The following is a 26416-nucleotide window of genomic DNA, read 5'->3' as shown; positions in this document are numbered from 1 at the left end:
AATCCTGTCGTTTCCATAGAAATGTTACTCGATTTAGATGGAGAGGCCATAGAGCCCATAGTATTTCGTAGCAACGCAATTTCTGTGTTAATACGACAATGTGAGGGAGCGAGGGATGCAGTAAAGAAGGAATAGTGCATCTGAAAAGATATACCCGTATCCCAAAAGAAAATCCTGTCGTTTCCATAGAAACGTTACTCGATTTAGAAGGAGAAGTCATAGAACACATAGTATTTCATTGCGACGCCATTTCTGTGTTTATTCGTCATTATGAGGGAGCGAGAGATGCAGTTAAGAAGGAATAGTGCATCGGAAAGGAGATACTCGTACTCCAAAAGAAAATCCTGTCGTTTCAATAGAAACGTTTCTCGATGTAGCGGGAGTAGCGATAGAGCCCATAGTATTTCGTAGCGACGCAATTTCTGTGTTAATACGACAATGTGAGGGAGCGAGGGATGAAGTAAAGAAGGAAAAGTGCATCTGAAAGGATATACCCGTATCCCAAAAGGAAATCCTGTCGTTTCCATAGAAACGTTACTCGATTTAGAAGGAGAAGTCATAGAACCCATAGTATTTCATAGCGACGCCATTTCTGTGTTTATTCGTCATTATGAGGGAGCGAGAGATGCAGTTAAGAAGGAATAGTGCATCTGAAAGGATATACCCGTATCCCTAAAGAAAAACCTGTCGTTTCCATAGCAACGTTACTCGATTTAGTGGGAGAAGTCATAGAACCCATAGTATTTCATAGCGAGACAGTTTCTGTGTTAATACGACAATGTGGGGGAGCGAGGGATGCAGTAAAGAAGGAATAGTGCATCTGAAAGGATATACCCGTATCCCAAAAGAAAATCCTGTCGTTTCCATAGAAACGTTACTCGATTTAGAAGGAGAAGTCATAGTACCCATAGTATTCCATAGCGACGCCATTTCTGTGTATATTCGACATTATGAGGGAGCGAGAGATGCAGTTGAGAAGGAATAGTGCATCTGAAAGGATATACCCGTATCGCAAAAGAAAAACCTGTCGTTTTCATATCAACGTTACTCGATGTAGAGGGATAAGTCTTAGAACCCTTAGTAATTCATAGCGACACAGTTTCTGTGTTAATTCGTCAATGTGAGGAACGAGGGATGCAGAAAGAAGGAATATTGCATCGGAAAAGAGATACTCGTATCCCAAAAGAAAATCCTGTCGTTTCCATAGAAATGTTACTCGATTTAGATGGAGAAGCCATAGAGCCCATAGTATTTCGTAGCGACGCAATTTCTGTGTTAATACGACAATGTGAGGGAGCGAGGGATGCAATAAAGAAGGAATAGTGCATGTGAAAGGATATAACCGTATCCCAAAAGACAAACCTGTCGTTTCCATAGAAACGTTACTCGATTTAGAAGGAGAAGTCATAGAACCCATAGTATTTCATAGCGACGCCATTTCTGTGTTTATTCGTCATTATGAGGGAGCGAGAGATGCAGTTGAGAAGGAATAGTTGATCTGAAAGGATATACCCGTATCCCAAAAGAAAAACCTGTCGTTTCCATTGCAACGTTACTCTTTTTAGAGGGAGATGTCATAGAACCCATAGTATTTCATAGCGACACAGTTTCTGTGTTAATTCGTCAATGTGAGGAACGAGGGATGCAGTAAAGAAGGAATAGTGCGTCGGAAAAGAGATACTCGTATCCCAAAAGAAAATCCTGTCGTTTCCATAGAAACGTTACTCGATTTAAATGGAGAAGCCATTGAGCCCATTGTATTTCGTAGCGACCCAATTTCTGTGTTACTACGACAATGTGAGGGAGCGAGGGATGCAGTAAAGATGGAATAGTGCATCTGAAAGGATATACCCGTATCCCAAAACAAAATCCTGTCGTTTCCATAGAAACGTTACTCGATTTAGAAGGAGAAGTCATAGAACACATAGTATTTCATAGCGTCGCCATTTCTGTGTTTATTCGTCATTATGAGGGTGCGAGAGAAGCAGTTAAGAAGGAATAGTGCATCGGAAAGGAGATACTCGTACTCCAAAAGAATATCCTGTCGTTTCCATAGAAATGTTACTCGATTTAGATGGAGAAGCCATAGAGCCCATAGTATCTCGTAGCGACGCAATTTCTGTGTTAATACGACAATGTGAGGGAGCGAGGGATGCAGTAAAGAAGGAATAGTGCATATGAAAGGATATACCCGTATCCCAAAAGAAAATCCTGTCGTTTCCATTGAAACGTTACTCGATTTAGAAGGAAAAGTCATAGAACCCATAGTAATTCATAGTGACGCCATTTCTGTGTTTATTCGTCATTATGAGGGAGCGAGAGATGGAGTTAAGAAATAATAGTGCATCCGAAAGGATATACCCGTATCCCAAAAGAAAAACCTGTCGTTTCCATAGCAACGTTACTCGATTTAGAGGGAGAAGTCATAGAACCCATAGTATTTCATAGCGACACAGTTTCTGTGTTAATACAACGATGTGAGGAGCGAGGGATGCAGTAAAGAAGAAATAGTGCATCTGAAAGGATATACCCGTATCCCAAAAGAAAATCCTGTCGTTTAAATACAAACGTTACTCGATTTAGAAGGAGAAGTCATAGAACCCATAGTATTTCATAGCGACGCCATTTCTGTGTTTATTCGTCATTATGAGTGAGCGAGAGATGCAGTTAAGAAGGAATAGTGCATCGGAAAGGAGATACTCGTACTCCAAAAGAAAATCCTGTCGTTTCCATAGAAATGTTACTCGATTTAGATGGAGAGGCCATAGAGCCCATAGTATTTCGTAGCAACGCAATTTCTGTGTTAATACGACAATGTGAGGGAGCGAGGGATGCAGTAAAGGAGGAATAGTGCATCTGAAAAGATATACCCGTATCCCAAAAGAAAATCCTGTCGTTTCCATAGAAACGTTACTCGATTTAGAAGGAGAAGTCATAGAACACATAGTATTTCATTGCGACGCCATTTCTGTGTTTATTCGTCATTATGAGGGAGCGAGAGATGCAGTTAAGAAGGAATAGTGCATCGGAAAGGAGATACTCGTACTCCAAAAGAAAATCCTGTCGTTTCAATAGAAACGTTTCTCGATGTAGCGGGAGTAGCGATAGAGCCCATAGTATTTCGTAGCGACGCAATTTCTGTGTTAATACGACAATGTGAGGGAGCGAGGGATGAAGTAAAGAAGGAAAAGTGCATCTGAAAGGATATACCCGTATCCCAAAAGGAAATCCTGTCGTTTCCATAGAAACGTTACTCGATTTAGAAGGAGAAGTCATAGAACCCATAGTATTTCATAGCGACGCCATTTCTGTGTTTATTCGTCATTATGAGGGAGCGAGAGATGCAGTTAAGAAGGAATAGTGCATCTGAAAGGATATACCCGTATCCCTAAAGAAAAACCTGTCGTTTCCATAGCAACGTTACTCGATTTAGAGGGAGAAGTCATAGAACCCATAGTATTTCATAGCGACACAGTTTCTGTGTTCATTCGATAATGTGAGGATCGAGGGATGCAGTAAAGAAGGAATAGTGCATCGGAAAAGACATACTCGTATACCAAAAGAAAAGCCTGTCGTTTCCATAGAAATGTTACTATCTTTAGATGGAGAAGCCATATAGCCCATAGTATTTCGTAGCGACGCAATTTCTGTGTTAATACGACAATGTGAGGGAGCGAGGGATGCAGTAAAGAAGGAATAGTGCATCTGAAAGGATATACCCGTATCCCAAAAGAAAATCCTGTCGTTTCCATAGAAACGTTACTCGATCTAGAAGGAGAAGTCATAGAACCCATAGTATTTCATAGCGACGCCATTTCTGTGTTTATTCGTCATTATGAGGGAGCGAGAGATGCAGTTAAGAAGGAATAGGGCATCGGAAAGGAGATCCTCGTACTCCAAAAGGAAATCCTGTCGTTTCAATAGAAACGTTTCTCGATTTAGAGGGAGAAGCCATAGAGCCCATAGTATTTCGTAGCGACGCAATTTCTGTGTCAATACGACAATGTGAGGGAGCGAGGGATGCAGTAAAGAAGGAATAGTACACCTGAAAGGATATACCCGTATCCCAAAAGGAAATCCTGTCGTTTCCATAGAAACGTTACTCGATTTAGAAGGAGAAGTCATAGAACACATAGTATTTCATAGCGACGCCATTTCTGTGTTTATTCGTCATTATGAGGGAGCGAGAGATGCAGTTAAGAAGGAATAGAGCATCTGAAAGGATATACCCGTATCCCAAAAGAAAAACCTGTCGTTTCCACAGCAACGTTACTCGATTTAGAGGGAGAAATCATAGAACCCATAGTATTTCATAGCGACACAGTTTCTATGTTAATTCGTCAATGTGAGGAACGAGGGATGCAGTAAAGAAGGAATAGTGCATCGCAAAAGAGATACTCGTATTCCAAAAGAAAAGCCTGTCGTTTCCATAGAAATGTTACTCGATTTAGATGGAGAAGCCATATAGCCCATAGTATTTCGTAGCGACGCAATTTCTGTGTTGATACGACAATGTGAGGGAGCGAGGGATGCAGTAAAGAAGGAATAGTGCATCTGAAAGGATATACCCGTATCCCAAAAGAAAATCCTGTCGTTTCCATAGAAACGTTACTCGATGTAGAAGGAGAAGTCATAGAACCCATAGTATTTCATAGCGACGCCATTTCTGTGTTTATTCGTCATTATGAGGGAGCGAGAGATGCAGTTAAGAAGGAATAGTGCATCGGAAAGGAGATACTCGTACTCCAAAAGAAAATACTGTCATTTCAATAGAAACGTTTCTCGATTTAGAGGGAGAAGCGATAGAGCCCAAAGTATTTCGTAGCGACACAATTTCTGTGTTAATACGACAATGTGAGGGAGCGAGGGATGCAGTAAAGAAGGAATAGTGCATCTGAAAGAATATACCCGTATCGCAAAAGAAAATCCTGTCGTTTCCATAGAAACGTTACTCGATTTAGAAGGAGACGTCATAGAACCCATAGTATTTCATAGCGACGCCTTTTCTTTGTTTATTCGTCATTATGAGGGAGCGAGAGATGCAGTTAAGAAGGAATAGTGCATCTGAAAGGATATACCCCTATCCCAAAAGAAAAACCTGTCGTTTCCATAGCAACGTTACTCGATTTAGAGGGAGAATTCATAGAACCAATAGTATTTCATAGCGACACAGTTTCTGTGTTAATTCGTCAATGTGAGGAACGAGGGATGCAGTAAAGAAGGAATAGTGCATCTGAAAGGATATACCCGTATCCCAAAAGAAAATCCTGTCGTTTCCATAGAATCGTTACTCGATTTAGAAGGAGAAGTTATAGAACCCATAGTATTTCATAGCTACGCCTTTTCTGTGTTTATTCGTCATTATGAGGGAGCGAGAGAAGCATTTAAGAAGGAATAGTGCATCTAAAAGTATATACCCGTATCCCAAAAGAAAATCCTTTCGTTTCCATAGAATCGTTACTCGATTTAGAAGGAGAAGTCATAGAACCCATAGTATTTCATAGCGACGCCATTTCTGCGTTTATTCGTCATTATGAGGGAGCGACAGATGCAGTTAAGAAGGAATAGAGCATTTGAAAGTATATACCCGTATCCCAAAATAAAAACCTGTCGTTTACATAGCAACGTTACTCGATTTAGAGGGAGAAGTCATAGAACCCATAGTATAACATAACGACACAGTTCCTGTGTTAATTCGTCAATGTGAGGAACGAGGGATGCAGTAAAGAAGGAATAGTGCATCGGAAATGAGATACTCGTATCCCAAAAGAAAATACTGTCCTTTCCATGGAATTGTTACTCATTTTAGATGGCGAAGCCATAAAGCCCATAGTATTTCGTAGCGACGCAATTTCTGTGTTAATACGACAATGTGAGGGAGCGAGGGATGCAGTAAAGAAGGAAAAGTGCATCTGTAAGGATATACCTGTATCACAAAAGAAAATCCTGTCGTTTCCATAAAAATGTTACTCGATTTAGAAGGAGAAGTCATAGAACCCATAGTATTTCATAGAGACACCATTTCTGTGTTTACTTGTCATTATGAGGGAGCGAGAGATGCAGTTAAGAGGGAATAGTGCATCTGAATGGATATACCCGTATCCCAAAAGAAAAACCTGTCGTTTCCATAGCAACGTTACTCGATTTAGAGGGAGAAGTCATAGAACCCATAGTAATTCATAGCGACACAGTTTCTGTGTTAATTCGTCAATGTGTGGAACGAGGGAAGCAGTAAAGAAGGAAATGTGCATCTGAAAAGATATACCCGTATCCCAAAAGAAAATCCTGTCGTTTCCATTGAAACGTAACTCGATTTAGAAGGAGAAGTCATAGAACCCATAGTATTTCATAGCGACGCCATTTCTGTGTTTATTCGTCATTATGAGAGAGCGAGAGATGTAGTTAAGCAGGAATAGTGCATCTGAAAGGATATACCCGTATCCCAAGAGAATAACCTGTCGTTTCCATAGCAACGTTACTCGATTTAGTGGGAGAAGTCATAGATCCCATAGTATTTCATAGCGACACAGTTTCTGTGTTAATTCGTCAATGTGAGGAACGAGGGATGCAGTAAAGAAGGAATAGTGCATCAGAAATGAGATACTCATATCCCAAAAGAAAAGCCTGTCGTTTCCATATAAATGTTACTCGATTTAGAAGGAGAAGCCATATAGGCCATAGTATTTCGTAGCGACGCAATTTCTGTGATAATACGACAATGTGAGGGAGCGAGGGATGCAGTAAAGAAGGAATAGTGCATCTGAAAGGATATACCCGTATCCCAAAAGAAAAACCTGTCGTTTCCATAGCAACGTTACTCGATTTAGTGGGAGAAGTCATAGAACCCATAGTATTTCATAGCGACACAGTTTCTGTGTTAATACGACAATGTGGGGGAGCGAGGGATGCAGTAAAGAAGGAATAGTGCATCTGAAAGGATATACCCGTATCCCAAAAGAAAATCCTGTCGTTTCCATAGAAACGTTACTCGATTTAGAAGGAGAAGTCATAGTACCCATAGTATTCCATAGCGACGCCATTTCTGTGTATATTCGACATTATGAGGGAGCGAGAGATGCAGTTGAGAAGGAATAGTGCATCTGAAAGGATATACCCGTATCGCAAAAGAAAAACCTGTCGTTTTCATATCAACGTTACTCGATGTAGAGGGATAAGTCTTAGAACCCTTAGTATTTCATAGCGACACAGTTTCTGTGTTAATTCGTCAAAGTGAGGAACGAGGGATGCAGTAAAGAAGGAATAGTGCGTCGGAAAAGAGATACTCGTATCCCAAAAGAAGAACCTGTCGTTTCCATAGAAACGTTACTCGATTTAAATGGAGAAGCCATAGAGCCCATTGTATTTCGTAGCTACCCAATTTCTGTGTTACTACGACAATGTGAGGGAGCGAGGGATGCAGTAAAGATGGAATAGTGCATCTGAAAGGATATACCCGTATCCCAAAACAAAATCCTGTCGTTTCCATACAAACGTTACTCGATTCAGAAGGAGAAGTCATAGAACACATAGTATTTCATAGCGTCGCCATTTCTGTGTTTATTCGTCATTATGAGGGTGCGAGAGAAGCAGTTAAGAAGGAATAGTGCATCGGAAAGGAGATACTCGTACTCCAAAAGAATATCCTGTCGTTTCCATAGAAATGTTTCTCGATTTAGATGGAGAAGCCATAGAGCCCATAGTATCTCGTAGCGACGCAATTTCTGTGTTAATACGACAATGTGAGGGAGCGAGGGATGCAGTAAAGAAGGAATAGTGCATATGAAAGGATATACCCGTATCCCAAAAGAAAATCCTGTCGTTTCCATAGAAACGTTACTCGATTTAGAAGGAAAAGTCATAGAACCCATAGTATTTCATAGTGACGCTATTTCTGTGTTTATTCGTCATTATGAGGGAGCGACAGATGGAGTTAAGAAGGAATAGTGCATCTGAAAGGATATACCCGTATCCCAAAAGAAAAACCTGTCGTTTCCATAGCAACGTTACTCGATTTAGAGGGAGAAGTCATAGAACCCATAGTATTTCATAGCGACACAGTTTCTGTGTTAATACAACGATGTGAGGAGCGAGGGATGCAGTAAAGAAGAAATAGTGCATCTGAAAGGATATACCCGTATCCCAAAAGAAAATCCTGTCGTTTAAATACAAACGTTACTCGATTTAGAAGGAGAAGTCATAGAACCCATAGTATTTCATAGCGACGCCATTTCTGTGTTTATTCGTCATTATGAGTGAGCGAGAGATGCAGTTAAGAAGGAATAGTGCATCGGAAAGGAGATACTCGTACTCCAAAAGAAAATCCTGTCGTTTCCATAGAAATGTTACTCGATTTAGATGGAGAGGCCATAGAGCCCATAGTATTTCGTAGCAACGCAATTTCTGTGTTAATACGACAATGTGAGGGAGCGAGGGATGCAGTAAAGAAGGAATAGTGCATCTGAAAAGATATACCCGTATCCCAAAAGAAAATCCTGTCGTTTCCATAGAAACGTTACTCGATTTAGAAGGAGAAGTCATAGAACACATAGTATTTCATTGCGACGCCATTTCTGTGTTTATTCGTCATTATGAGGGAGCGAGAGATGCAGTTAAGAAGGAATAGTGCATCGGAAAGGAGATACTCGTACTCCAAAAGAAAATCCTGTCGTTTCAATAGAAACGTTTCTCGATGTAGCGGGAGTAGCGATAGAGCCCATAGTATTTCGTAGCGACGCAATTTCTGAGTTAATACGACAATGTGAGGGAGCGAGGGATGAAGTAAAGAAGGAAAAGTGCATCTGAAAGGATATACCCGTATCCCAAAAGGAAATCCTGTCGTTTCCATAGAATTGTTACTCGATTTAGATGGAGAAGCCATAGAGCCCATAGTATTTCATAGCGACGCTATTTCTGTGTTAATACGACAATGTGAGGGAGCGAGGGATGCAGTAAAGAAGGAATAGTGCATCTGAAAGGATATACCGGTCCCAAAACTATATCCTGTCGTTTCCATAGAAACGTTACTCGATTTAGAAGGAGAAGTCATAGACCCCATAGTATTTCATAGCGACGCCATTTCTGTGTTTATTCGTCATTATGAGGGAGCGAGAGATGCAGTTAAGATGGAATAGTGCATCTGAAAGGATATACCCGTATCCCAAAAGAAAAACCTCTCGTTTCCATAGCAACGTTACTCGATTTAGAAGGAGAAGTCATAGAACCCATAGTATTTCATAGCGACACAGTTTCTGTGTTAATTCGTCAATGTGAGGAACGAGGGATGCAGTAAAGAAGGAATACTGCATCGGAAAAGAGATACTCGTATCCCAAAAGAAAATCCTGTCGTTTCCATAGAAATGTTACTCGATTTAGATGGAGAAGCCATATAGCCCATAGTATTTCGTAGCGACGCAATTTCTGTGTTAATACGACAATGTGAGGGAGCGAGGGATGCAGTAAAGAAGGAATAGTGCATCTGAAAGGGTATACCCGTATCCCAAAAGAAAACCCTGTCGTTTCCATAGAAACGATACTCGATTTAGAAGGAGAAGTCATAGAACCCATAGTATTTCATAGCGACGCCATTTCTGTGTTGGTTCGTCATATGAGGGAGCGAGAGAAGCAGTTAAGAAGGAATAGTGCATCGGAAAGGAGATACTCGTACTACAAAAGAAAATCCTGTCGTTTCAATACAAACGTTTCTCGATTTAGAGGGAGAAGCCATAGAGCCCATAGTACTTCATAGCGACGCCATTTCTGTGTTTATTCATCATTATGAGGGAGCGAGAGATGCAGTTAAGAAGGAATAGTGCATCTGAAAGGATATACCCGTGTCACAAAAGAAAAACCTGTCGTTTCCATAGCAACGTTACTCGATTTAGAGGGAGAAGTCATAGAACCCATAGTATTTCGTAGCGACGCCATTTCTGTGTAAATACGACAATGTGAGGGAGCGAGGGATGCAGTAAAGAAGGAATAGTGCATCTGAAAGGATATACCCGTATCCCAAAAGAAAATCCTGTCGTTTCCATAGAAACATTACTCGATTTAGAAGGAGAAGTCATAGAACCCATAGTATTTCATAGCGACGCCATTTCTGTGTTTATTCGTCATTATAAGTGAGCCAGAGATGCAGTTAAGAAGGTATAGTGCATCTGAAAGGAGATACTCGTACTCCAAAAGAAAAACCTGTCGTTTCCATAGCAACGTTACTCGATTTAGAGGGAGAAGCCATAGAGCCCATAGTATTTCGTAGCGACGCAATTTCTGTGTTAATAAGACAATGTGTGGGACCGATTGATGCAGTAAAGAAGGAATAGTGCATCTGAAAGGATATACCCGTATCCCAAAAGAAAATCCTATCGTTTCCATAGAAACGTAACTCGATTTAGAAGGAGAAGTCATAGAACCCATAGTATTTCATAGCGACGCCATTTCTGTGTTTATTCGTCATTATGAGGGATCGATAGATGCAGTGAAGAAGGAATAGTGCATCTGAAAGGCTATAGCCGTATCCTAAAAGAAAAACCTGTCGTTTCCATAGCAACGTTACTCGATTTAGAGGGAGAAGTCATAGAACAAATAGTATTTCATAGCGACACAGTTCCTGTGTTAATTCGCCAATGCGAGGAACGAGGGATGCAGTAAAGAAGGAATAGTGCATCGGAAAAGAGATACTCGTATCCCAAAAGAAAATCCTGTCGTTTCCATAGAAACGTTACTCGATTTAGATGGAAAAGCCATAGAGCCCATAGTATTTCGTAGCGACACAATTTCTGTGTTAATACGACAATGTGAGGGAGCGAGGGATGCAGTAAAGAAGGAATAGTGCTTCTGAAAGGATATACCGGTATCCCAAAACAAAATCCTGTCGTTTCCATAGAAACGTTACTCGATTTAGAAGGAGAAGTCATAGAACCCATAGTATTTCGTAGCGACGCCATTTCTGTATTTATTCGTCATTATGAGGGAGCGAGAGATGCAGTTAAGGAGGAATAGTGCAACTGAAAGGATATACCCGTATCCCAAAAGAAAAACCTCTCGTTTCCATAGCAACGTTACTCGATTTAGAGGGAGAAGTCATAGAACCCATAGTATTTCATAGCGACCCAGTTTCTGTGATAATTCGTCAATGTGAGGAACGAGGGATGCAGTAAAAAAGGAATAGTGCATCGGAAAAGAGATACTCGTATCCCAAAAGAAAATCCTGTCGTTTACATAGAAACGTTACTCGATTTAGATGGAGAAGCCGTGGAGCCCATAGTATTTCGTAGCGACGCAATTTCTGTGTTAATACGACAATGTGAGGGAGCGAGGGATGTAGTAAAGCAGGAATAGTGCTTCTGAAAGGATATACCCGTATCCCAAAACAAAATCCTGGCGTTTCCATAGAAACGTTACTCGATTTCGAAGGAGAAGTCATAGAACCCATAGTATTTCATTGCGACGCCATTTCTGTGTTTTTTCGTCATTATGAGGGAGCGAGAGATGCAGTTAAGAAGGAACAATGCATCTGAAAGGATATACCCGTATCCCAAAAGAAAAACCTGTCGTTTCCATAGCAACGCTACTCGATTTAGAGGGACAAGTCATAGAACCCATAGTATTTCATAGCGACACAGTTTCTGTGTTAATTCGTCAATGTGAGGAACGAGGGATGCAGTAAAGAAGGAATAGTGCATCGGAAAAGAGATACTCGTATCCCAAAAGAAAATCCTCTCGTTTCCGTAGAAATGTTACTCGATTTAGATGGAGAAGCCATAGAGCCCATAGTATTTCGTAGCGACGCAATTTCTGTGTTAATACGACAAAGTGAGGGAGCGAGGGATGCAGTAAAGAAGGAATAGTGTATCTGAAAGGATATACCCGTATCCCAAAAGAAAATCCTGTCGTTTCCATAGAAACGTTACTCGATTTAGAAGGAGAAGTCATAGAACCCATAGTATTTCATAGCGACGCCATTACTGTCTTTATTCATCATTATGAGGGAGCGAGAGATGCAGTTAAGATGGAATAGTGCATCGGAAAGGAGATACTCGTATCCCAAAAGAAAAACCTGTCGTTTCCATAGCAACGATACTCGATTTAGAGGGAGAAGTCATAGAACCCATAGTATTTCGTAGCGACGCAATTTCTGTGTTAATACGACAATGTGAGGGAGCGAGGAATGCATTAAAGAAGGAATAGTGCATCTGAAAGGATATACCCGTATCCCAAAAGAAAATCCTCTCGTTTCCATAGAAACGTTACTCGATTTAGAAGGAGAAGTCATAGAACCCATAGTAATTCATAGCGCCGCCATTTCTGTGTTTATTCGTCATTATGAGGGAGCGAGAGATGCAGTTAAGAAGGAATAGTGCATCGGAAAGGAGATACTCGTACTCCAAAAGAAAATCCTGTCCTTTCAATAGAAATGATATTCGATTTAGATGGAGAAGCCATAGAGCCCATAGTATTTCGTAGCGACGCAATTTCTGTGTTAATACGACAATGTGAGGGAGCGAGGGATGCAGTAAAGAAGGAATAGTGCATCTGAAAGGATATACCCGTATCCCAAATGAAAATCCTGTCGTTTCCAGAGAAACGTTACTCGATTTAGAAAGAGAAGTCATAGAACCCATTGTATTACATAGCGACGCCAATTCTGTTTTTATTCGTCGTTATGAGGAAGCGAGAGATGCAGTTAAAAAGGAATAGTGCATCGGAAAGGAGATACTCGTACTCCAAAAGAAAATCCTGTCGTTTCCATAGAATTATTACTCGATTTAGATGGAGAAGCCATAGAGCCCATAGTATTTCATAGCGACGCAATTTCTGTGTTAATACGACAATGTGAGGGAGCGAGGGATGCAGTAAAGAAGGAATAGTGCATCTGAAAGGATATACCGGTATCCCAAAACAAAATCCTGTCGTTTCCATAGAAACGTTACTCGATTTAGAAGGAGAAGTCATAGACCCCATAGTATTTCATAGCGACGCCATTTCTGTGTTTATTCGTCATTATGAGGGAGCGAGAGATGCAGTTAAGATGGAATAGGGCATCTGAAAGGATATACCCGTATCCCAAAAGAAAAACCTCTCGTTTCCATAGCAACGTTACTCGATTTAGAAGGAGAAGTCATAGAACCCATAGTATTTCATAGAGACACAGTTTCTGTGTTAATTCGTCAATGTGAGGAACGAGGGATGCAGTAAAGAAGGAATACTGCATCGGAAAAGAGATACTCGTATCCCAAAAGAAAATCCTGTCGTTTCCATAGAAATGTTACTCGATTTAGATGGAGAAGCCATATAGCCCATAGTATTTCGTAGCGACGCAATTTCTGTGTTAATACGACAATGTGAGGGAGCGAGGGATGCAGTAAAGAAGGAATAGTGCATCTGAAAGGGTATACCCGTATCCCAAAAGAAAACCCTGTCGTTTCCATAGAAACGATACTCGATTTAGAAGGAGAAGTCATAGAACCCATAGTATTTCATAGCGACGCCATATCTGTGTTTGTTCGTCATATGAGGGAGCGAGAGATGCAGTTAAGAAGGAATAGTGCATCGGAAAGGAGATACTCGTACTACAAAAGAAAATCCTGTCGTTTCAATACAAACGTTTCTCGATTTAGAGGGAGAAGCCATAGAGCCCATAGTACTTCATAGCGACGCCATTTCTGTGTTTATTCGTCATTATGAGGGAGCGATAGATGCAGTTAAGAAGGAATAGTGCATCTGAAAGGATATACCCGTATCACAAAAGAAAAACCTGTCGTTTCCATTGCAACGTTACTCGATTTAGAGGGAGAAGTCATAGAACCAATAGTATTTCGTAGCGACGCCATTTCTGTGTAAATACGACAATGTGAGGGAGCGAGGGATGCAGTAAAGAAGGAATAGTGCATCTGAAAGGATATACCCGTATCCCAAAAGAAAATCCTGTCGTTTCCATAGAAACATTACTCGATTTAGAAGGAGAAGTCATAGAACCCATAGTATTTCATAGCGACGCCATTTCTGTGTTTATTCGTCATTATAAGTGAGCCAGAGATGCAGTTAAGAAGGTATAGTGCATCTGAAAGGAGATACTCGTACTCCAAAAGAAAATCCTGTCGTTTCAATAGAAACGTTACTCGATTTAGATGGAGAAGCCATAGAACCCATAGTATTTCGTAGCGACGCAATTTCTGTGTTAATACGACAATGTGAGGGAGCGAGGGATGCAGTAAAGAAGGAATAGTGCATCTGAAAGGATATACCCGTATCCCAAAAGAAAATCCTGTCGTTTCCATAGAAACGTTACTCGATTTAGAGGGAGAAGCCATAGAACCCATAGTATTTCATAGCGACGCCATTTATGTGTTTATTCGTCATTATGAGGGAGCGAGAGATGCAGTTAAGAAGGAATAGTGCATCGGAAAGGAGATACTCGTACTCCAAAAGGAAATCCTGTCGTTTCCATAGAATTGATACTCGATTTAGATGGAGGAGCCATAGAGCCCATAGTATTTCATAGCGACGCAATTTCTGTGTTAATACGACAATGTGAGGGAGCGAGGGATGCAGTAAAGAAGGAATAGTGCATCTGAAAGGATATACCGGTATCCCAAAACAAAATCCTGTCGTTTCCATAGAAACGTTACTCGATTTAGAAGGAGAAGTCATAGACCCCATAGTATTTCATAGCGACGCCATTTATGTGTTTATTCGTCATTATGAGGGAGCGAGAGATGCAGTTAAGAAGGAATAGTGCATCGGAAAGGATATACCCGTATCCCAAAAGAAAAACCTCTCGTTTCCATAGCAACGTTACTCGATTTAGAAGGAGAAGTCATAGAACCCATAGTATTTCATAGCGACACAGTTTCTGTGTTAATTCGTCAATGTGAGGAACGAGGGATGCAGTAAAGAAGGAATACTGCATCGGAAAAGAGATACTCGTATCCCAAAAGAAAATCCTGTCGTTTCCATAGAAATGTTACTCGATTTAGATGGAGAAGCCATAGAGCCCATACTATTTCGTAGCGACGCAATTTCTGTGTTAATACGACAATGTGAGGGAGCGAGGGATGCAATAAAGAAGGAATAGTGCATGTGAAAGGATATACCCGTATCCCAAAAGACAATCCTGTCGTTTCCATAGAAACGTTACTCGATTTAGAAGGAGATGTCATAGAACCCATAGTATTTCATAGCGACGCCATTTCTGTGTTTATTCGTCATTATGAGGGAGCGAGAGATGCAGTTGAGAAGGAATAGTGGATCTGAAAGGATATACCCGTATCCCAAAAGAAAAACCTGTCGTTTCCATTGCAACGTTACTCTTTTTAGAGGGAGATGTCATAGAACCCATAGTATTTCATAGCGACACGGTTTCTGTGTTAATTCGTCAATGTGAGGAACGAGGGATGCAGTAAAGAAGGAATAGTGCGTCGGAAAAGAGATACTCGTATCCCAAAAGAAGAACCTGTCGTTTCCATAGAAACGTTACTCGATTTAAATGGAGAAGCCATAGAGCCCATTGTATTTCGTAGCTACCCAATTTCTGTGTTACTACGACAATGTGAGGGAGCGAGGGATGCAGTAAAGATGGAATAGTGCATCTGAAAGGATATACCCGTATCCCAAAACAAAATCCTGTCGTTTCCATACAAACGATACTCGATTTAGAAGGAGAAGTCATAGAACCCATAGTGTTTCATAGCGACGCCATTTCTGTGTTTGTTCGTCATATGAGGGAGCGAGAGATGCAGTTAAGAAGGAATAGTGCATCGGAAAGGAGATACTCGTACTACAAAAGAAAATCCTGTCGTTTCAATACAAACGTTTCTCGATTTAGAGGGAGAAGCCATAGAGCCCATAGTACTTCATAGCGACGCCATTTCTGTGTTTATTCGTCATTATGAGGGAGCGAGAGGTGCAGTTAAGAAGGAATAGTGCATCTGAAAGGATATACCCGTATCACAAAAGAAAAACCTGTCGTTTCCATAGCAACGTTACTCGATTTAGAGGGAGAAGTCATAGAACCCATAGTATTTCGTAGCGACGCCATTTCTGTGTAAATACGACAATGTGAGGGAGCGAGGGATGCAGTAAAGAAGGAATAGTGCATCTGAAAGGATATACCCGTATCCCAAAAGAAAATCCTGTCGTTTCCATAGAAACATTACTCGATTTAGAAGGAGAAGTCATAGAACCCATAGTATTTCATAGCGACGCCATTTCTGTGTTTATTCGTCATTATAAGTGAGCCAGAGATGCAGTTAAGAAGGTATAGTGCATCTGAAAGGAGATACTCGTACTCCAAAAGAAAATCCTGTCGTTTCAATAGAAACGTTACTCGATTTAGATGGAGAAGCCATAGAACCCATAGTATTTCATAGCGACGCAATTTCTGTGTTATTACGACAATGTGAGGGAGCGAGGGATGCAGTAAAGAAGGAAAAGTGCATCTGAAAGGATATACCCGTATCCCAAAAGAAAATCCTGTCGTTTCCATAGAAACGTTACTCGATTTAGAGGGAGAAGCCATAGAACCCATAGTATTTCATAGCGACGCCATTTATGTGTTTATTCGTCATTATGAGGGAGCGAGAGATGCAGTTAAGAAAGAATAGTGCATCGGAAAGGAGATACTCGTACTCCAAAATAAATCCTATCGTTTCAGTTGAAACGTTTCTCGATTTAGAGGGAGAAGCCATAGAGCCCATAGTATTTCGTAGCGACGCAATTTCTGTGTTAATACGACAATGTGAGGGAGCGAGGGATGCAGTAAAGAGGGAATAGTGCATCTGAAAGGATATACCCGTATCCCAAAAGAAAATCCTGTCGTTTCCATAGAAACGTTAATCGATTTAGAAGGAGAAGTCATAGAACCCATAGTATTTCATAGCGACGCCATTTCTGTGTTTATTCGTCATTATGAGGGAGCGAGAGATGCAGTTAAGAAGGAATAGTGCATCGGAAAGGAGAGTCTCGTACTCCTAAAGAAAATCCTGTCGTTTCAATAGAAACGTTTCTCGTTTTAGAGGGAGAAGCCATGGAGCCCATAGTATTTCGTAGCGTCGCAATTTCCGTGCTAATACGACAATGTGAGGGAGCGAGGGATGCAGTAAAGAAGGAATAGTGCATCTGAAAGGATATACCCGTATCCCAAAAGAAAAACCTGTCGTTTCCATAGCAACGTTACTCGATTTAGTGGGAGAAGTCATAGAACCCATAGTATTTCATAGCGACACAGTTTCTGTGTTAATACGACAATGTGGGGGAGCGAGGGATGCAGTAAAGAAGGAATAGTGCATCTGAAAGGATATACCCGTATCCCAAAAGAAAATCCTGTCGTTTCCATAGAAACGTTACTCGATTTAGAAGGAGAAGTCATAGTACCCATAGTATTCCATAGCGACGCCATTTCTGTGTATATTCGACATTATGAGGGAGCGAGAGATGCAGTTGAGAAGGAATAGTGCATCTGAAAGGATATACCCGTATCGCAAAAGAAAAACCTGTCGTTTTCATATCAACGTTACTCGATGTAGAGGGATAAGTCTTAGAACCCTTAGTATTTCATAGCGACACAGTTTCTGTGTTAATTCGTCAAAGTGAGGAACGAGGGATGCAGTAAAGAAGGAATAGTGCGTCGGAAAAGAGATACTCGTATCCCAAAAGAAGAACCTGTCGTTTCCATAGAAACGTTACTCGATTTAAATGGAGAAGCCATAGAGCCCATTGTATTTCGTAGCTACCCAATTTCTGTGTTACTACGACAATGTGAGGGAGCGAGGGATGCAGTAAAGATGGAATAGTGCATCTGAAAGGATATACCCGTATCCCAAAACAAAATCCTGTCGTTTCCATACAAACGTTACTCGATTCAGAAGGAGAAGTCATAGAACACATAGTATTTCATAGCGTCGCCATTTCTGTGTTTATTCGTCATTATGAGGGTGCGAGAGAAGCAGTTAAGAAGGAATAGTGCATCGGAAAGGAGATACTCGTACTCCAAAAGAATATCCTGTCGTTTCCATAGAAATGTTTCTCGATTTAGATGGAGAAGCCATAGATCCCATAGTATCTCGTAGCGACGCAATTTCTGTGTTAATACGACAATGTGAGGGAGCGAGGGATGCAGTAAAGAAGGAATAGTGCATATGAAAGGATATACCCGTATCCCAAAAGAAAATCCTGTCGTTTCCATAGAAACGTTACTCGATTTAGAAGGAAAAGTCATAGAACCCATAGTATTTCATAGTGACGCCATTTCTGTGTTTATTCGTCATTATGAGGGAGCGACAGATGGAGTTAAGAAGGAATAGTGCATCTGAAAGGATATACCCGTATCCCAAAAGAAAAACCTGTCGTTTCCATAGCAACGTTACTCGATTTAGAGGGAGAAGTCATAGAACCCATAGTATTTCATAGCGACACAGTTTCTGTGTTAATACAACGATGTGAGGAGCGAGGGATGCAGTAAAGAAGAAATAGTGCATCTGAAAGGATATACCCGTATCCCAAAAGAAAATCCTGTCGTTTAAATACAAACGTTACTCGATTTAGAAGGAGAAGTCATAGAACCCATAGTATTTCATAGCGACGCCATTTCTGTGTTTATTCGTCATTATGAGTGAGCGAGAGATGCAGTTAAGAAGGAATAGTGCATCGGAAAGGAGATACTCGTACTCCAAAAGAAAATCCTGTCGTTTCCATAGAAATGTTACTCGATTTAGATGGAGAGGCCATAGAGCCCATAGTATTTCGTAGCAACGCAATTTCTGTGTTAATACGACAATGTGAGGGAGCGAGGGATGCAGTAAAGAAGGAATAGTGCATCTGAAAAGATATACCCGTATCCCAAAAGAAAATCCTGTCGTTTCCATAGAAACGTTACTCGATTTAGAAGGAGAAGTCATAGAACACATAGTATTTCATTGCGACGCCATTTCTGTGTTTATTCGTCATTATGAGGGAGCGAGAGATGCAGTTAAGAAGGAATAGTGCATCGGAAAGGAGATACTCGTACTCCAAAAGAAAATCCTGTCGTTTCAATAGAAACGTTTCTCGATGTAGCGGGAGTAGCGATAGAGCCCATAGTATTTCGTAGCGACGCAATTTCTGTGTTAATACGACAATGTGAGGGAGCGAGGGATGAAGTAAAGAAGGAAAAGTGCATCTGAAAGGATATACCCGTATCCCAAAAGGAAATCCTGTCGTTTCCATAGAAACGTTACTCGATTTAGAAGGAGAAGTCATAGAACCCATAGTATTTCATAGCGACGCCATTTCTGTGTTTATTCGTCATTATGAGGGAGCGAGAGATGCAGTTAAGAAGGAATAGTGCATCTGAAAGGATATACCCGTATCCCTAAAGAAAAACCTGTCGTTTCCATAGCAACGTTACTCGATTTAGTGGGAGAAGTCATAGAACCCATAGTATTTCATAGCGAGACAGTTTCTGTGTTAATACGACAATGTGGGGGAGCGAGGGATGCAGTAAAGAAGGAATAGTGCATCTGAAAGGATATACCCGTATCCCAAAAGAAAATCCTGTCGTTTCCATAGAAACGTTACTCGATTTAGAAGGAGAAGTCATAGTACCCATAGTATTCCATAGCGACGCCATTTCTGTGTATATTCGACATTATGAGGGAGCGAGAGATGCAGTTGAGAAGGAATAGTGCATCTGAAAGGATATACCCGTATCGCAAAAGAAAAACCTGTCGTTTTCATATCAACGTTACTCGATGTAGAGGGATAAGTCTTAGAACCCTTAGTAATTCATAGCGACACAGTTTCTGTGTTAATTCGTCAATGTGAGGAACGAGGGATGCAGAAAGAAGGAATATTGCATCGGAAAAGAGATACTCGTATCCCAAAAGAAAATCCTGTCGTTTCCATAGAAATGTTACTCGATTTAGATGGAGAAGCCATAGAGCCCATAGTATTTCGTAGCGACGCAATTTCTGTGTTAATACGACAATGTGAGGGAGCGAGGGATGCAATAAAGAAGGAATAGTGCATGTGAAAGGATATAACCGTATCCCAAAAGACAAACCTGTCGTTTCCATAGAAACGTTACTCGATTTAGAAGGAGAAGTCATAGAACCCATAGTATTTCATAGCGACGCCATTTCTGTGTTTATTCGTCATTATGAGGGAGCGAGAGATGCAGTTGAGAAGGAATAGTTGATCTGAAAGGATATACCCGTATCCCAAAAGAAAAACCTGTCGTTTCCATTGCAACGTTACTCTTTTTAGAGGGAGATGTCATAGAACCCATAGTATTTCATAGCGACACAGTTTCTGTGTTAATTCGTCAATGTGAGGAACGAGGGATGCAGTAAAGAAGGAATAGTGCGTCGGAAAAGAGATACTCGTATCCCAAAAGAAAATCCTGTCGTTTCCATAGAAACGTTACTCGATTTAAATGGAGAAGCCATTGAGCCCATTGTATTTCGTAGCGACCCAATTTCTGTGTTACTACGACAATGTGAGGGAGCGAGGGATGCAGTAAAGATGGAATAGTGCATCTGAAAGGATATACCCGTATCCCAAAACAAAATCCTGTCGTTTCCATAGAAACGTTACTCGATTTAGAAGGAGAAGTCATAGAACACATAGTATTTCATAGCGTCGCCATTTCTGTGTTTATTCGTCATTATGAGGGTGCGAGAGAAGCAGTTAAGAAGGAATAGTGCATCGGAAAGGAGATACTCGTACTCCAAAAGAATATCCTGTCGTTTCCATAGAAATGTTACTCGATTTAGATGGAGAAGCCATAGAGCCCATAGTATCTCGTAGCGACGCAATTTCTGTGTTAATACGACAATGTGAGGGAGCGAGGGATGCAGTAAAGAAGGAATAGTGCATATGAAAGGATATACCCGTATCCCAAAAGAAAATCCTGTCGTTTCCATTGAAACGTTACTCGATTTAGAAGGAAAAGTCATAGAACCCATAGTAATTCATAGTGACGCCATTTCTGTGTTTATTCGTCATTATGAGGGAGCGAGAGATGGAGTTAAGAAATAATAGTGCATCCGAAAGGATATACCCGTATCCCAAAAGAAAAACCTGTCGTTTCCATAGCAACGTTACTCGATTTAGAGGGAGAAGTCATAGAACCCATAGTATTTCATAGCGACACAGTTTCTGTGTTAATACAACGATGTGAGGAGCGAGGGATGCAGTAAAGAAGAAATAGTGCATCTGAAAGGATATACCCGTATCCCAAAAGAAAATCCTGTCGTTTAAATACAAACGTTACTCGATTTAGAAGGAGAAGTCATAGAACCCATAGTATTTCATAGCGACGCCATTTCTGTGTTTATTCGTCATTATGAGTGAGCGAGAGATGCAGTTAAGAAGGAATAGTGCATCGGAAAGGAGATACTCGTACTCCAAAAGAAAATCCTGTCGTTTCCATAGAAATGTTACTCGATTTAGATGGAGAGGCCATAGAGCCCATAGTATTTCGTAGCAACGCAATTTCTGTGTTAATACGACAATGTGAGGGAGCGAGGGATGCAGTAAAGGAGGAATAGTGCATCTGAAAAGATATACCCGTATCCCAAAAGAAAATCCTGTCGTTTCCATAGAAACGTTACTCGATTTAGAAGGAGAAGTCATAGAACACATAGTATTTCATTGCGACGCCATTTCTGTGTTTATTCGTCATTATGAGGGAGCGAGAGATGCAGTTAAGAAGGAATAGTGCATCGGAAAGGAGATACTCGTACTCCAAAAGAAAATCCTGTCGTTTCAATAGAAACGTTTCTCGATGTAGCGGGAGTAGCGATAGAGCCCATAGTATTTCGTAGCGACGCAATTTCTGTGTTAATACGACAATGTGAGGGAGCGAGGGATGAAGTAAAGAAGGAAAAGTGCATCTGAAAGGATATACCCGTATCCCAAAAGGAAATCCTGTCGTTTCCATAGAAACGTTACTCGATTTAGAAGGAGAAGTCATAGAACCCATAGTATTTCATAGCGACGCCATTTCTGTGTTTATTCGTCATTATGAGGGAGCGAGAGATGCAGTTAAGAAGGAATAGTGCATCTGAAAGGATATACCCGTATCCCTAAAGAAAAACCTGTCGTTTCCATAGCAACGTTACTCGATTTAGAGGGAGAAGTCATAGAACCCATAGTATTTCATAGCGACACAGTTTCTGTGTTCATTCGATAATGTGAGGATCGAGGGATGCAGTAAAGAAGGAATAGTGCATCGGAAAAGACATACTCGTATACCAAAAGAAAAGCCTGTCGTTTCCATAGAAATGTTACTATCTTTAGATGGAGAAGCCATATAGCCCATAGTATTTCGTAGCGACGCAATTTCTGTGTTAATACGACAATGTGAGGGAGCGAGGGATGCAGTAAAGAAGGAATAGTGCATCTGAAAGGATATACCCGTATCCCAAAAGAAAATCCTGTCGTTTCCATAGAAACGTTACTCGATCTAGAAGGAGAAGTCATAGAACCCATAGTATTTCATAGCGACGCCATTTCTGTGTTTATTCGTCATTATGAGGGAGCGAGAGATGCAGTTAAGAAGGAATAGGGCATCGGAAAGGAGATCCTCGTACTCCAAAAGGAAATCCTGTCGTTTCAATAGAAACGTTTCTCGATTTAGAGGGAGAAGCCATAGAGCCCATAGTATTTCGTAGCGACGCAATTTCTGTGTCAATACGACAATGTGAGGGAGCGAGGGATGCAGTAAAGAAGGAATAGTACACCTGAAAGGATATACCCGTATCCCAAAAGGAAATCCTGTCGTTTCCATAGAAACGTTACTCGATTTAGAAGGAGAAGTCATAGAACACATAGTATTTCATAGCGACGCCATTTCTGTGTTTATTCGTCATTATGAGGGAGCGAGAGATGCAGTTAAGAAGGAATAGAGCATCTGAAAGGATATACCCGTATCCCAAAAGAAAAACCTGTCGTTTCCACAGCAACGTTACTCGATTTAGAGGGAGAAATCATAGATCCCATAGTAATTCATAGCGACACAGTTTCTATGTTAATTCGTCAATGTGAGGAACGAGGGATGCAGTAAAGAAGGAATAGTGCATCGCAAAAGAGATACTCGTATTCCAAAAGAAAAGCCTGTCGTTTCCATAGAAATGTTACTCGATTTAGATGGAGAAGCCATATAGCCCATAGTATTTCGTAGCGACGCAATTTCTGTGTTGATACGACAATGTGAGGGAGCGAGGGATGCAGTAAAGAAGGAATAGTGCATCTGAAAGGATATACCCGTATCCCAAAAGAAAATCCTGTCGTTTCCATAGAAACGTTACTCGATGTAGAAGGAGAAGTCATAGAACCCATAGTATTTCATAGCGACGCCATTTCTGTGTTTATTCGTCATTATGAGGGAGCGAGAGATGCAGTTAAGAAGGAATAGTGCATCGGAAAGGAGATACTCGTACTCCAAAAGAAAATACTGTCATTTCAATAGAAACGTTTCTCGATTTAGAGGGAGAAGCGATAGAGCCCAAAGTATTTCGTAGCGACACAATTTCTGTGTTAATACGACAATGTGAGGGAGCGAGGGATGCAGTAAAGAAGGAATAGTGCATCTGAAAGAATATACCCGTATCGCAAAAGAAAATCCTGTCGTTTCCATAGAAACGTTACTCGATTTAGAAGGAGACGTCATAGAACCCATAGTATTTCATAGCGACGCCTTTTCTTTGTTTATTCGTCATTATGAGGGAGCGAGAGATGCAGTTAAGAAGGAATAGTGCATCTGAAAGGATATACCCCTATCCCAAAAGAAAAACCTGTCGTTTCCATAGCAACGTTACTCGATTTAGAGGGAGAATTCATAGAACCAATAGTATTTCATAGCGACACAGTTTCTGTGTTAATTCGTCAATGTGAGGAACGAGGGATGCAGTAAAGAAGGAATAGTGCATCTGAAAGGATATACCCGTATCCCAAAAGAAAATCCTGTCGTTTCCATAGAATCGTTACTCGATTTAGAAGGAGAAGTTATAGAACCCATAGTATTTCATAGCTACGCCTTTTCTGTGTTTATTCGTCATTATGAGGGAGCGAGAGAAGCATTTAAGAAGGAATAGTGCATCTAAAAGTATATACCCGTATCCCAAAAGAAAATCCTTTCGTTTCCATAGAATCGTTACTCGATTTAGAAGGAGAAGTCATAGAACCCATAGTATTTCATAGCGACGCCATTTCTGCGTTTATTCGTCATTATGAGGGAGCGACAGATGCAGTTAAGAAGGAATAGAGCATTTGAAAGTATATACCCGTATCCCAAAATAAAAACCTGTCGTTTACATAGCAACGTTACTCGATTTAGAGGGAGAAGTCATAGAACCCATAGTATAACATAACGACACAGTTCCTGTGTTAATTCGTCAATGTGAGGAACGAGGGATGCAGTAAAGATGGAATAGTGCATCGGAAATGAGATACTCGTATCCCAAAAGAAAATACTGTCCTTTCCATGGAATTGTTACTCATTTTAGATGGCGAAGCCATAAAGCCCATAGTATTTCGTAGCGACGCAATTTCTGTGTTAATACGACAATGTGAGGGAGCGAGGGATGCAGTAAAGAAGGAAAAGTGCATCTGTAAGGATATACCTGTATCACAAAAGAAAATCCTGTCGTTTCCATAAAAATGTTACTCGATTTAGAAGGAGAAGTCATAGAACCCATAGTATTTCATAGAGACACCATTTCTGTGTTTACTTGTCATTATGAGGGAGCGAGAGATGCAGTTAAGAGGGAATAGTGCATCTGAATGGATATACCCGTATCCCAAAAGAAAAACCTGTCGTTTCCATAGCAACGTTACTCGATTTAGAGGGAGAAGTCATAGAACCCATAGTAATTCATAGCGACACAGTTTCTGTGTTAATTCGTCAATGTGTGGAACGAGGGAAGCAGTAAAGAAGGAAATGTGCATCTGAAAAGATATACCCGTATCCCAAAAGAAAATCCTGTCGTTTCCATTGAAACGTAACTCGATTTAGAAGGAGAAGTCATAGAACCCATAGTATTTCATAGCGACGCCATTTCTGTGTTTATTCGTCATTATGAGAGAGCGAGAGATGTAGTTAAGAAGGAATAGTGCATCTGAAAGGATATACCCGTATCCCAAGAGAATAACCTGTCGTTTCCATAGCAACGTTACTCGATTTAGTGGGAGAAGTCATAGATCCCATAGTATTTCATAGCGACACAGTTTCTGTGTTAATTCGTCAATGTGAGGAACGAGGGATGCAGTAAAGAAGGAATAGTGCATCAGAAATGAGATACTCATATCCCAAAAGAAAAGCCTGTCGTTTCCATATAAATGTTACTCGATTTAGAAGGAGAAGCCATATAGGCCATAGTATTTCGTAGCGACGCAATTTCTGTGATAATACGACAATGTGAGGGAGCGAGGGATGCAGTAAAGAAGGAATAGTGCATCTGAAAGGATATACCCGTATCCCAAAAGAAAAACCTGTCGTTTCCATAGCAACGTTACTCGATTTAGTGGGAGAAGTCATAGAACCCATAGTATTTCATAGCGACACAGTTTCTGTGTTAATACGACAATGTGGGGGAGCGAGGGATGCAGTAAAGAAGGAATAGTGCATCTGAAAGGATATACCCGTATCCCAAAAGAAAATCCTGTCGTTTCCATAGAAACGTTACTCGATTTAGAAGGAGAAGTCATAGTACCCATAGTATTCCATAGCGACGCCATTTCTGTGTATATTCGACATTATGAGGGAGCGAGAGATGCAGTTGAGAAGGAATAGTGCATCTGAAAGGATATACCCGTATCGCAAAAGAAAAACCTGTCGTTTTCATATCAACGTTACTCGATGTAGAGGGATAAGTCTTAGAACCCTTAGTATTTCATAGCGACACAGTTTCTGTGTTAATTCGTCAAAGTGAGGAACGAGGGATGCAGTAAAGAAGGAATAGTGCGTCGGAAAAGAGATACTCGTATCCCAAAAGAAGAACCTGTCGTTTCCATAGAAACGTTACTCGATTTAAATGGAGAAGCCATAGAGCCCATTGTATTTCGTAGCTACCCAATTTCTGTGTTACTACGACAATGTGAGGGAGCGAGGGATGCAGTAAAGATGGAATAGTGCATCTGAAAGGATATACCCGTATCCCAAAACAAAATCCTGTCGTTTCCATACAAACGTTACTCGATTCAGAAGGAGAAGTCATAGAACACATAGTATTTCATAGCGTCGCCATTTCTGTGTTTATTCGTCATTATGAGGGTGCGAGAGAAGCAGTTAAGAAGGAATAGTGCATCGGAAAGGAGATACTCGTACTCCAAAAGAATATCCTGTCGTTTCCATAGAAATGTTTCTCGATTTAGATGGAGAAGCCATAGAGCCCATAGTATCTCGTAGCGACGCAATTTCTGTGTTAATACGACAATGTGA

This window comes from Schistocerca serialis, unplaced genomic scaffold (genome assembly GCF_023864345.2).
Source record: "Schistocerca serialis cubense isolate TAMUIC-IGC-003099 unplaced genomic scaffold, iqSchSeri2.2 HiC_scaffold_849, whole genome shotgun sequence".
NCBI lineage: Eukaryota > Metazoa > Arthropoda > Insecta > Orthoptera > Acrididae > Schistocerca > Schistocerca serialis.
The sequence above is the reverse complement of the archived record's forward strand: the minus strand, read 5'-3'. Positions refer to the sequence as shown.